We start from the raw sequence: 13,342 nt of genomic DNA, 5'->3' as shown, positions 1-13,342 counted from the left end.
GCAAGCCCTGCCCCTGGTAGGCGCAACCAGTTACCACCACTCCACCACACTACGATGCTAGTCACTTATCGATGCGGTGTCGAGCCCCCCCAGGAGACTAAGTGGCATTCACTAAGAACGTGGCAGCTTGCTGGAAGACAGATCACACCCATTTGACACCCGTCCAGGGGCGTGTCAATATGATAAGCAGGAGTTGGCAAAGCGGAGATATAAGCTTGCCGGGGATGCACCCCCGCATGCCACCTAAGGTAGCATTTATGGCATTTTGTCCTAAGTGACAGAGTTAGGTATGAGAGAACTGTTGGCTATCTAATCGTAAGATAATGTCTTTTTTTCCACTTTGGTTACCCTTTGGACAATAAAAGGAGGTCCAAGGCAGCCTAGAGAAGGATTCAGACCTTCTAAGACTTGTACTCGCGTAGCAGCTCTCCCCGAAGGCCACCTTGCCGGGCTTGGGTGCTGCGTGTCGTCGTGTTCCTCTATCCAATCCACCAAAGCCGGAGTAGGGTATTACGCTTCTCAGCGGCCCGAACCTGGGTAAAAACCACTTGAGTCTCATCATCGTGCTGCCTCATGACCTCTGCTCTTTGTGCAACGTGATCTCCCCTTTGCGGAACCACAAAGGAGCTTGTGGCCCCATAGGTGATCGTGTTCACCCATGACAGTTGGGGTTACCCTAAATAGGTGGATCGAACACATCAAGAGTCCATTTACAATTTCCATGATCGCCCAGTTCTGCAAGTTATGGGGCGGGACTCATAGGCAGACAATGCACATGAGCGAATAGTCAGATGCCTTTCGATAGATTTCGGTTGAAACATGATGTTATTCAGCCTGTATTGCTTACCATGCTTTCTTCTTTGGTCTAACTGAGATGACTGGCGCGCATGAAGTTTGGGACTCTTGGGCATTGCCGCAAGTGAAGTTCTACGTGTGGTTAGTCGTCAAGAATAGGTGATGGACATCTGTTCGTCTTGCGGCCAGGGGACTACCATACCAGCCAAGCTGCCCGATGTGTTTGCAAGAGCCTAAAACTCTAGATCATTTACTTGTTCAATGCACACTTGCATGCATAGTACTTGTTGGTGCACTGATAGGCCCCTTATGTTTTGGAGTTTGTTGACATAAATAGTATGGGACTTATGTGTTTGCTAGTGCACACAGAGTAACAGGTCCCTGAGGTCACGAGGAGTTTGATGCAAACAATGAAGATAATCTCCCTGTAGTGCAGTGAAGATTATCACCAAAGATTATGTTAAAAAGAGTGTCCCCTCAAATATTGCTAAAGTGAAGCAATTGGTTCGTTGTCTATTCAAGGAAAATGACTGCGTCGGAGGAGATTGAAGATGAAGTGAATATGTAGCATTTATTTCGTTGTTCTTCTTCTCTTTATTGAGTCATAGGACCACCGTGCTATTAAGAGGGGTGTAGCATTCTAAACTTTGGTTCTCTGATGCTAAACACAAATCCTATGAACGTTGCGAGAGAAATATCTTTGTGTTCTAAGCAAATACTTGCCAGCAAGAGACTATGATCTTCTTCACTGTGAGAGATTTGTCTCAGACCAAGGAGTTAGCATTACTTGTTCTTCAAGTAATGTAACCATTGCTCTAAAATCTGCACGTTGAAAATGTGTCGGTTAGCCATTGGCTAGACTGCGTGTCCAAAATGGTTATTTCCCATCAAGGAAGGCTGCGGCTATAAATAGCCACCCCGCACCGGCTTTGTCCGGTGGCTGCTCCATTTGATTCTGAGAGGATTGTTGAGCAACCCCCTCTCTGAGCTATTTGAGTTTAAAATTGATGCGGCTTGAACTACGTCGGTATTTCCCCAAAGTGGAAGGAATGATGCAGCATAGCTACGATAGGTATTTCCCTCAGTGATGAGACCAAGGTTATCAAACTAGTAGGAGAACCACGCAACACTACGTGAATGGCGCCTTCACACAAAGAACAAATACTTGCAACCCGACGTAAAAGAGGGGTTGTCAATCCCTCCTGGGTAAAAGATAGGTAAAAAATTTAGTAGATTGGATAAATAGATCTTGCGGGAACGCGAGATAAAATAAATAAATAAAAAGTGCAGCAAGGTATTCTTGGGTTTTAGGATTAATAGATCTGAAAATAAAGGCAAATAAAAATAGATATCAAAGGCAATTATGATAAAGAAGAGATCCGAGGGCCGTAGATTTCACTAGTGGCTTCGCTCGAGACAAATATCATCCAGTGGGTAAACAAATTACTGTTGGGCAATTGATATAACTGCAAATAATCATGACGATATCCAGACAATGATCATTATATAAGCATCACGTCCAAGATTAGTAGACTGACTCCTGCATGCATCTACTACTATTACTCCACACATCGACCACTATCCAGCATGCATCTAGTGTACTAAGTTCATGGAGAAACGGAGTAATGCAATAAGAACAATAACATGATGTAGACAAGATCTACTCATATAGGAATAGACCCCTTCTTGTTATCCTTAATAGCAATGATACATATGTGTTGTTTCCCCTTCTATCACTGGGATCGAGCACCATAAGATCGAACCCATCACAAAGCACCTCTTCCCATGGCAAGAAAAATCGATCTAGTCGGCCTAATTAAACCAAAGATTCAAGGAAGAAATATGAGGCTATAAGTAATCATGCATATAAGATATCAAAAGACTCAAATAACTTTCATGGATAAAAACATAGATCTGATCGTAAACTCAAAGTTCATTGGATCCCAACAAACACACCGCAAAAAGAGTTAGATCAAATAGATCTCCAAGAGACCATTGTATTGAGAATCAAAAGAGAGAGAAAGGAAGCCATCTAGCTATTAACTACGGACTCGTAGGTCTACAATGAACTACTCATGCATCATCGGAGAGGCACCAATGAAGATGATGAACCCCTCCGTTATGGTGTGTAGATTGGATCTTTGGTTTCTGGAACTTGTAGCAGCCGGAATTGATTTTCGTCGACTCCCTCAGGGTTTCCGGAATATTGGGGTATTTATAGAGCAAAGAGGTGGTGCGGGAGGCCACCGAGGTGGGCACAACCCACCAGGGCGCGCCTGCGCCCCCAGGCGCACCCAGGTGGGTTGTGCCCCCCTCAGGGCACCCCTTTGGTACTTCTTTGGCCCATCGTGTGTCTTCTGGCCCAGAAAAATTCTCCAAAAAGTTTCATTGCATTTGGACTCCGTTTGGTATTGATTTTCTATGAAGTAAAAAAACATGCAAAAAACAACAATTGGCACTGGGCACAATGTCTATAAAATGATTGTAAAACATCCAAGAATGATAATATAACAACATGGAACAATCAAAAATTATAGATACGTTGGAGACGTATCAAAACTCCACTGAGAGAAAACCCCTAGAGCCGAAGAATTAGATAGTTGTTCAACATCACTCGAATCTAAGTCCAGTACGCTCCGCCTATTACTCTTGAGAGCTCCAAACTCTCTAACGGTTAGGTGTCAATCTCTTTAGAGACCAAGAGTAATTGTGGTTCTCGAAGAAGAAGTCTGTAAAGGTTCGCAGATCGCCTCAAGTATCTACCACGAGTGATCGACATTGGTTGACGAACGAATTGTCGAGGAGAATAGGGTGAAGAGAGTTTATCTTCCGTGTTAACTCACAGCCCCGCCAGCTAGACATAGTCCTTGTGCAGAAGGATGAACTGGTCGAACAAATACCATGTCACCATCGAGCACCACTGGTTTCCACTGCTACCCATGTTTACATTCAATCTGTTTTCCTTCATGTAATTTGTCTCGATGCATGCTTTAGTTTCCATTCAATATCTAGTTTTAGCTTGTTGTAGTTTGTTTTTCATTCGCTCCGCTACTGGGTTTCGGGAGTTTTGAGATTTTCAAAGAAACTTTAGAACTCCCATTCACCCCCCTCTGGTAGACATACTTCGTTCCTACAATTGATATCAGAGCAAGGTACTCCTTGACTCTGCTCATTTTGGTGTAATAACCTTGGAGTTTAAGTATGTCTTTAGTGAGCTACAAGTCGCATCTCAAGATTCCCATATTCGATGGGACGGACAATCCGTTCTGGAAGGAAAAGATGAAGATCCGTGTCCGAGAAATAGATGATATGTGGAATGTGGTGCAATAGGGGTTCACGATTGCAATACCTTAAGCCCCCACTGACGAGGAGAAGAAACTCATTCAGATGGATGCTCAAGTCAAAGATGAAATTGGTGGCCATCTCTCTCAAGTGCAATTTTTTTGCTACCACCAGTGTGAAGCTATGAAGTATTTGTGGGATGTGCTCGAGAAGTTAAACTATCGGGGATATACCCCGCGGTATGACCCGGCTGGAAGTATGACCTGGCCGGACTTGGCGACTCACTAATGACCCGCCCTGACTTGGCGACTCACAAAGTGACCCGCCCGGATCTCTCCACTCATAGATGACCTGGCTGGGCCTGGTCACTTATTGGTAACCTGGCAGGCGGGTCAGAGGAGCGAGAAGACCCGGTGGCCCAGAAGGCAGCTCAAGGGAAGGTCGACTTATATTCTTGTGGGCCAGTTTAAGATGAAAGCCTAAGGAATATTCCCCTACAAAGGAAGCAAGACTAGGACTCCACTTGTAATAGAGTAATCCTAATCCTACTATGACTAGTCATGTAACCCGCCCCTTCAACTTATATAAGGAGGGGCAGGGCACCCAAGAGGGACAAGTTTTCACGAGTTAGACAAGTTAGGGTTAGACAGACAAGTCTATAGCTCTCGAGATAGAGCACCCTTGTAATCGTGATCATCATCATCAATATCAATGAAGCAGGATGTAGGCTTTTACCTCTATCGTGAGGGGCCGAACCTGGGTAAAAACCTCGCGTCTCTTATCTCACTCAATCCCTCTCAAGCTACCACATAGATGCGTTGGCCTCACGACTAAGTCCTCACACTAGGACATCTGCCATGACAATTCCATGATAGTTGACGCCCACCGTAGGGCCTGCGCACGGGGGTGTTGAGTTATTGGAGGGATTTTGCGCAGGGATCGAGAAGTTCGCAATTCATCGGACGAAGAAAAAAGAAATTAGGGTTGTGTCAGATGCGCTGCCAAAAAAGTTGCCGAGTTAACGACACCGACTGGTCATCCAATTCAAAGCCAGATCAAGTTTTTTGGAGCTCTCGCACGTTGGCAAGACGAACTAGGTTTTTATCAAAGAAGCTGCCATGATTCGAGTACACGGACAGGATCTCCGCCCAATGACAGCTGTGCTACAGGGTCACTTCAAGATCGCGACGCAGAAGCATTACTCGGGTTTTTTGTCAAAATATCAAGATTGTTGGATTATTGCTAGTTCACAACCAAGTCGGCACCATGACCATGACTCAGAGAAACAAACAGGGATTGGCCAGAACGGCCACGAACTGGACTCCTTGGCCACTACGGGACGTGCTTCGCCTCTCATCCGAGTCATCGTCATGCATCGCCTCTCGTTCGGGTCGTTCGCGCCAAGCCGCCCTGGCCTCGCGCTTGAGCCACCGGATTCCATCTTCTGCAGGGGCCTCCTCGAGCGTTGTTTCTGCCATCAACGGCCCGCGTTGCTCTGCCTCGTTGTGGGTCTCCTCGTTTGCGACTGCGACTCGAGCCGTCGGCGCTGAAGCCGCTTCAAAGCGCCGCTTCCTTGAGTCACCGGGGCCATGCGACTCGCCTCGTATCTGCTGCTGCGGTTGCGGCCGCGTGCTGAGCCGGCCGTATATGACCGTCTGCAGCTCTACCTCTGAGCCGCTGATAAGGCTCGCCTCCATCCTCTGCTGCAAGTTGCCCCGGTGGCCTCACTTCTACCTGGGCATCCTGAGCCGCCCGCTTGCTGGCATATCTCCAACCCGCCTCTGCCTCGGCCTTGCTCAAACTCCGACCTGCCATCTCAGTCACTGAGCGGATGCCTTTGTCGCTGCTATGCTCACCAACGTGAGCCACCGCCAACATTGAGCCACCGGACTCCGAATCTGAGTGGCCTCCGCTCCAGCCTGATGTGACTCGGCGTTGCTCTGGCCGGCCCTCCCATCAGTCTACCTCCTCTGGGATCGGGCCGAGCCGCCGCTGGCCTTTCTCTACCTCACCTCCACAGCAGCCGCCCACATCCATCTGGAGCCGGCATCAAAATTCATTATTTGTGTCTGCTACTGCGTACTACCGCACTCGCCGTCTTCGAGCTACTTGTCGAGCCACCCATTGGTGAGCTGCCCCGGCCACCGTCACCACCTATGGACCGCCATTTCGCGGAGGGCCGCTGCCTCCGAGTTGCCACTTCCATCGCCACGACCCCAAACCAGCCATGCTTCCACATCCACAGCCTCGGTGACCCGCCACTGCGGTTCCCCTTTGCTCGTGAGCCACCTTCATCGAACGCCCGCGCTTCCACGGCCACCTGCCCTCGTGACTTCACCACATCCTCTGCAGCACGGCTGGCTGGCCACCGTCGAGTCTCCTGTGCCCTGGGCCGCGTTCCGAGTCGCTTTTGATGGCCTACCTTGACCGTGAGCCGCCCTGGCTTTCGCCTCGCGCTGGCTCTACTTGGAACCGTGGTTGGCCCGCCGGCGTATCTCCGCACAACATCTGATACACCATCTTCGAGTTGTGGTTTATCTTGCCACGACCTGATTCTAACGTCAAGTGGTCGTTGCCTCCACATCTCGAGCTGGCCCTTACTCCGCTGTACCGCACTACCAGCATCACCTCGCTCGCACGCTGCTGCAAGTTACCGTCGTCTTCATTGCTGAGCTACACGGCCTCATTCCGCCGCACTGCAAGTCACCTCCTTGGTCGCGGCCGCGCCAAGCCAGCCTCACCTTTAAGCCGCAGCTGCCCTGGGTCGTGCTGAGAGTCGTCATCCTCCCACCTCTATGCTGGACCAAGAGCAGCCACGCCACCACTCTAAGCCGCCTCTGCGCCTCTATTGCCCCTACCGCCGCGGCCTACACCGACTCCGAACCCCCGCCGGCTCTCGGCGCCTCGCTCCGGCGCCCCATCTTGGTCGTCCTCGCCGGTGTGCCTAAACTTCCGTTTTGGCCTTTCCGCCGTCGAGTCACCTCTGCCGTGGACTGCCGCTACCATGAGCCGCCGCCTGCTCTCTAAGATGCCGGACCGGGTGCTCAACCTTGCCGCTGCACTTGGCCGAGTCTGGCCTTGCACCCTTTGCCTATTCCGCTTCTGAGCGCCTGCACCACCACGGCCTCGACGAACCGGCCAAGCCTGAGTTGCCCTTGCCGGCGCGCTTCACCGACGGTCCGCTTCCTTCGACGCACAACTTTACAGCTGATGCTTACCTCCGCGGGTATGACATCAAGCCGTCGTCGCCGATTGCGTCCAAAACAAAACGTCGCCTCGCAAGTTGCCAGCCGCGCCGGCTGTTTCTACCTCCATGAGTCGCCGCCGCAGACCAACATTGCTTCACCGGGTCACCATCTACGGCCCTGCCATTGCGGACACGCGTCAAGTTTGGTTGACCCACCGCTGCTGTATCGAGGCACCTCCGGCATCGCCGGTTCACGGCTCTCCACCCATCGGTTTGTTGTTGACTCTCTACTACCACGGCAATGCCTTGAGCTGCCGTCGTGGCCTTGAGTCGCTGCTTCCGGGCCATCTGTGCCGTTGCTGGCTTCCACCGCTAAGCCACCGGCACCTCTCAGTTGTCACGACCGTACCACCTTAAGTCGCCCTTTTTCTAGCGCCAAGCCGCTGCCGCTTCACTAAACCGCCACCGCGGCGACCCACCGTGTCAAAGTTGCTATTCGCCTTCGCTGCGGGTTGCTGGCTTACATCGCCCCCGCAGCCTTGAACCGGCTTCGCCTCTGTTACAAGCCGTCAGGCCCCTCTGCTACTGTCATAAGCCGCTGTCATTCGGACGAATCAGGTGATGTCCATCTAAGTTTATTTTATTAGCGCATATTTTTTGTCAAAAAACAATCACTTCGTTCTGCAATATATTTTGTGCAGGACAATGATTCATTATAAAGGTGGTGACATGCTATGCCTGTGGAGTGTGTGTTAGCATCATCATGCGCTCGCATCCGCACCCGCTTGTTGTTGAACGGGTGTGTGCAAGCCGCCGCCCGTGCAGGTCGATCTACACCAAGTGGCTAGGACCGCGCCTGCGATTGAATCATCCGTCCGCACCGACTTATAATGTCGCGGCTGACTCATCCGTGTGCTCCCGCGGCCGACTCACCCATGATTGATTTTAGCTTCATCGTCGGGATCATCAAACTCCGCGGCGGATGACTATTGGCTTGACGTATCAGGTGAAATCCATTCAGTATATTTTTATATTATATATTGCTTTCTTTAAAAAAGAGCAATTACTCTGGCTTGCAAGTTCTCCAATCCAGGATAAGTTGTCTACTGCAAAAGGGATTATTATATCACTGAGATGTTGAATGACTCATACCGGTTTATATCACAGTCAAATATGGAGAATCTCAAGATAACTCCTCGAGTCGTCTTAAGAGTCGGTGGCTACATTGACATGACTCGGCAAAATTGGCCAGTATCAGTGAATCAAGAACTTCGGGCCATTGGAGGGAAAAATAACCCAGCCCCGGAGACTATTGCTATATTGATGAAAATTTAAAGGCCGTTAGAAACTTTCCGGCTCAAAATAAAGAATTCCGGTTTAAAATCCAGCTCAAGGGAAATTTGTTTTCTCGCAAAGCTTTGAAGCTCTCAATATCCAGTTTAAAACTCTGGTTCAAAAAGAATCCATCTCTCGCAGGTTCAAGTTCTCAGGAAAAATTAAAGGTTGCCAAAGAGAACTTGCTGCCATGATTTGCAGTGCAAACATGGGTATACTGCCTTTTTGGCTTATCTTATTGGTCGCTTGGGGGCTTCCTGTTCAAACATAGGTGTATTCACGAAAGAGAACATAGCGTTACTACCCTCTTGACCGAATATGTCACTTGGGGGCTTCATATTCAAACATAGGTGTATTCACCAAAGAGAACATAGCGTTACTACCCTCTTGAGTGGGTTATCTTGTTCAAACATAGGTGTATTCACCAAAGAGGACATAACCCTTCCGGGTTATCCTGCCTGTATGCTAGCTGCTTCTCCATCAGGTAATCCTGATTGACCCGCCGAACTCTTAACAGTCAGTCTTTTAAACAAGACCCTGAACTAGTTAAGGTTAAAACGTCGAATTGTCATGTCAGGGCACGGTTTACAGATAGCGAGGATGAACCCAGGGTATTAAGCCGCCTTCATTGAAACTTGGTTAAACCTGGCTGTTTGCATGATGCTACTCCGACCTTGTGTACTCTCGATAAGTCAATCTTTAAACAAGACCCTGAACTTATCCAGGTTAAAATATTGATTGGGTCATGTGAGAGCCGGCTTACAAAAAGCGAGGATACTCCAGTGGCTATCGTGCTAGTTTCATTGAAGTATTCTGTTATCATACACATACATCATCATATATTGCATCATACATTGCATCATCATTACATCATTATAGCATGCATCATATGTGCATGGATATACTGGATTATATGGCAGGAATCAGTTTTCAAACCGGGTTATATTATTCAAATCTTTAATAGCCAACATGGCTGGATTTTTATTAAGGTTATCAATAACCAATATTATGATTGAGGTTTTCAAAGTAACTTCAGCATAATGGCTATTATTTTATCAACGGATATGATTTATTCTACAATGGAGGGAATAGTCCCGAGTTCCTACAGGCTTACGACCCATCACTTGGGGGCTACATTATTCAAGTTGAGATTACATTAAATATGCAAGTCCCATGTCACTGCCAGCATGCACCATGGCACTTGGGGGCTAATGCAAGATCATTCTTTTTACTTGCCTTATTGAAGACCCGACTCATCACATCGTAATGAGCCGGCCCTTGGGGACTACCAATTGCTCCTGTCAAAAATTCAAGGTACACAAGTCTTAATCCATTATATTGAAAGGTCCACTACTCAGTTGGTAAAGTATAAAGCTCTTAACCTTGTGACGTGGGTTCGAGCCCCATGATGAGGGTTACATCATATGATATTATTTTCAATGAAGTATATATAAAGTCCCAGCTCAGTATTATCTTACTAAGCCGACCCTTGGGGGCTACACTGGTTGAAGTTTTTATGAGCATAAGGTAATTACAAGTCCCAGGTTGCTGCAAGCATGACAACCAGGCACTTGGGGGCTACACATGGGAAGTACAAAGTGTTCAATTTATGATTGTCGACTTACATGAACAACCCGGATTTCTCCAAAGTTGCAGCATTAACATTCAAGCAAGTCTTAAGCTATTACTACGCTCCCTTCTTAAGACTTGGGGGGCTACAGGTGATATGCATATAAGGTACACTTTCAAGCTTGGTGTTAGCAACAGTTATGACCCGGTGCTGTCAATATTTACAAGCCGGGAGTTTTGGCAATTATAACACGCCGACGTTCTACATCCTCAAGCCGGCAGAACACCAGATGAATGTCTTGAGTCCAATATTTTTATTTAAGCTGGAGCTTTGGAAACCGACTCAAAATGGATTATTTCTTATAATATTTTGAAAGTGCGTTATATCCCCTAGAGGGGGTGAATAGGCAATTTTTATGAATTCTTCACTAAGGAATTTCAGGGTGAGGGAATTCCTGAGTGAAGAACTACTTGCAGCGGAATAAGTACTCAGAAGTAAACATAACAGAACATGAGTGAGGGAGTCCTGGATTAGGGGGTCTCTGGATAGCCGGACTATATCCTTTGGCCGGACTATTGGACTATTAAGATACAAGATTGAAGACTTCATCCCGTGTCCGGATGGGACTCTACTTGGCATGGAAGGCAAGCTAGGCAATACCGATATGTATATCTCATCCTTTGTAACCGACCTTGTGTAACCCTAGCCCCCTCCGGTGTCTATATAAACCTGAGGGTTTTAGTCCGTAGGACAACAGACAATCATACCATAGGCTAGCTTCTAGGGTTTAGCCTCTCTGATCTCGTGGTAGATCAACTCTTGTAATACTCATATCATCAAGAATAATCAAGCAGGACGTAGGGTTTTACCTCCATCAAGAGGGCCCGAACCTGGGTAAACATCGTGTCCCCTGCCTCCTGTTACCATCCACATTAGACGCACAGTTCAAGACCCTCTACCCGAGATCCGCCGGTTTTGACACCGACATTGGTGCTTTCATTGAGAGTTCCACTGTGTCGTCACCATAAGGCTTGATGGCTCCTTCGATCATCGCTGGCGATGTGGTCCTGGGTGAGGCTTTCCTCCCCGGACAAATCTTCATATTCGGCGGCTTTGCACTGCAAGCCAATTTGCTTGGCCATCTGGAGCAGATTGAGAGCTACGCCCCTAGCCATCAGGTCAGATTTGGAACTTGAACTACACGGCCGACATCCGCGGAGACTTGATCTTCGACGGATTCGGGCCCATATCGGACGCGTCGTACAGTCTTGATGAGCATGACGTAACTCTACCGTCGGACAGTGTTCAAGAGATCGCATCCGCAGCTACTCCGTCCATCAATCTGGAGCAAGTCGCGCCATCTGAGAGCGGGGGGATGGACCCCACCATGGAGGCCGCACTCTCAGTGGCGATAGACCCGGATACCGACTTCACCCCTTACAAGAGCCGTGTCGCCAAACCACTGGATTCATCTCCGGCCACGGACTCCGAGCCGCTCATATCCGTGCCCGTCGAGTCCGACTGGGCGCCGATCATGGAGTTCACCTCCGCGGACATCTTTCAGCACTCACCCTTAGGGGATGTGCTAAATTCATTAAGGTGTCTCTCCCTGTCAGGAGAACCTTGGCCGAACTATGTCCGACTAGAATGGGATGTGGACGACGAAGAAATTCGCTGCCCACCCACCACCCACTTAGTAGCCACTGTCGACGACTTAACCGACATGCTCGACTTCGGCTCCGAAGACTTCGACGGTATGGACGACGAGGCCCTGAGACGAACATGATCCACCGCCATCGGGGCACTGGACCGCCACCTATCATATGATATATGCATGGTGGGCACCCCCAAAGAAGCCAATGGCGACGAGAAAGGGGAGGATGACCCCTCCAAGAAGCAACCCAAGCATCGACGTCAGCGGCGCCGCTCTAAGTCCCACCACAGCAAGAACAGTGATACCGGCACAGGCGATAATAACACTCCGGATAGTGCTGAAGACAATAACAATCCCCTCCAGCACGGTGCAGAGCTAGAGGACGAACAAGCTAGCCCCCTAGAGCAGGCAGCAGATGGAGAACTGGAGGAGGACAATTACATGCCTCTCTCCGAAGACGAGGCGAGCCTCGGTGACGACGAGTTTATCGTGCCTGAGGACCCCGTCGAGCAAGAGCGCTTCAAGCGCCGGATTATGGCCATGGCAAGTAGCCTAAAGAATAAACAACAACAGCTTCAAGCTGATCAAGACTTGCTAGTAGACAGATGGACCGAAGTCCTTGCGGCCAAGGAGCATGAACTCGAGCGCCCGTCCAAGAGTTACCCAAAACGTAGGTTGCTACCTCACCTCGAGGAGGAAGCATTGAAACCTCATTCACCAGTGTACGATGCGGCGGACCGGCCACTACGCGGCCGAGCCAGAGAGGCGTTTCAGCCTAAAGTTCAGACCGCACCCCATCGCCACTCAGTCAAAAATACTAAGGCCCGGGGCAACACAGAGGACCTGCGAGACATCTTGGACAGTAAGGCAAAAATCGCAAGGTCAATATACAGGACACGAGCACGTGCGCCCACACGGGACGATGACCGTCGCGTCGGATACACTAAGAGTAAATCCGGTCGGGCCGAATACAGCAGACAAGACTCATACGAACTACGTCGGGATATAGCCCGGCACAGAGGCACCGCAGACCCCCTATGCTTCACTTATGAAGTTGAATCATGAATTCCCGGAGGGTTTCAAACCCGTAAATATCGAATCATACGACGGCACAACAGATCCCGCTGTATGGATTGAGGATTTCCTCCTTCACATCCACATGGCTCGTGGTGACGATCTACATGCCATCAAGTACCTCCCACTAAAACTCAAAGGACCAGCTCAGCATTGGCTGAATAGCTTGCCAGCAGATTCCGTTGGCCATTGGGAGGATTTGGAAGATGCATTTCTTGACAACTTCCAGTGCACTTATGTGCGGCCACCGGATGCTGATGACTTGAGCCACATAACCCAGCAGCCAGGGGAATCGGCCAGACAATTCTGGACAATGTTCCTGACTAAGAAAAAACAAATTGTAGACTGTCCGGATGCAGAAGCCCTAGAGGCATTCAAGCATAACATCTGCGACGAGTGGCTCGCCCGCCACCTTGGCCAGGAGAAGCCGAAATCTATGGCAGCC

Source organism: Triticum aestivum, chromosome 5A, assembly GCF_018294505.1.
Source record: "Triticum aestivum cultivar Chinese Spring chromosome 5A, IWGSC CS RefSeq v2.1, whole genome shotgun sequence".
NCBI classification, from domain to species: domain Eukaryota; kingdom Viridiplantae; phylum Streptophyta; class Magnoliopsida; order Poales; family Poaceae; genus Triticum; species Triticum aestivum.
Note: the sequence above shows the minus strand (reverse complement) of the source record.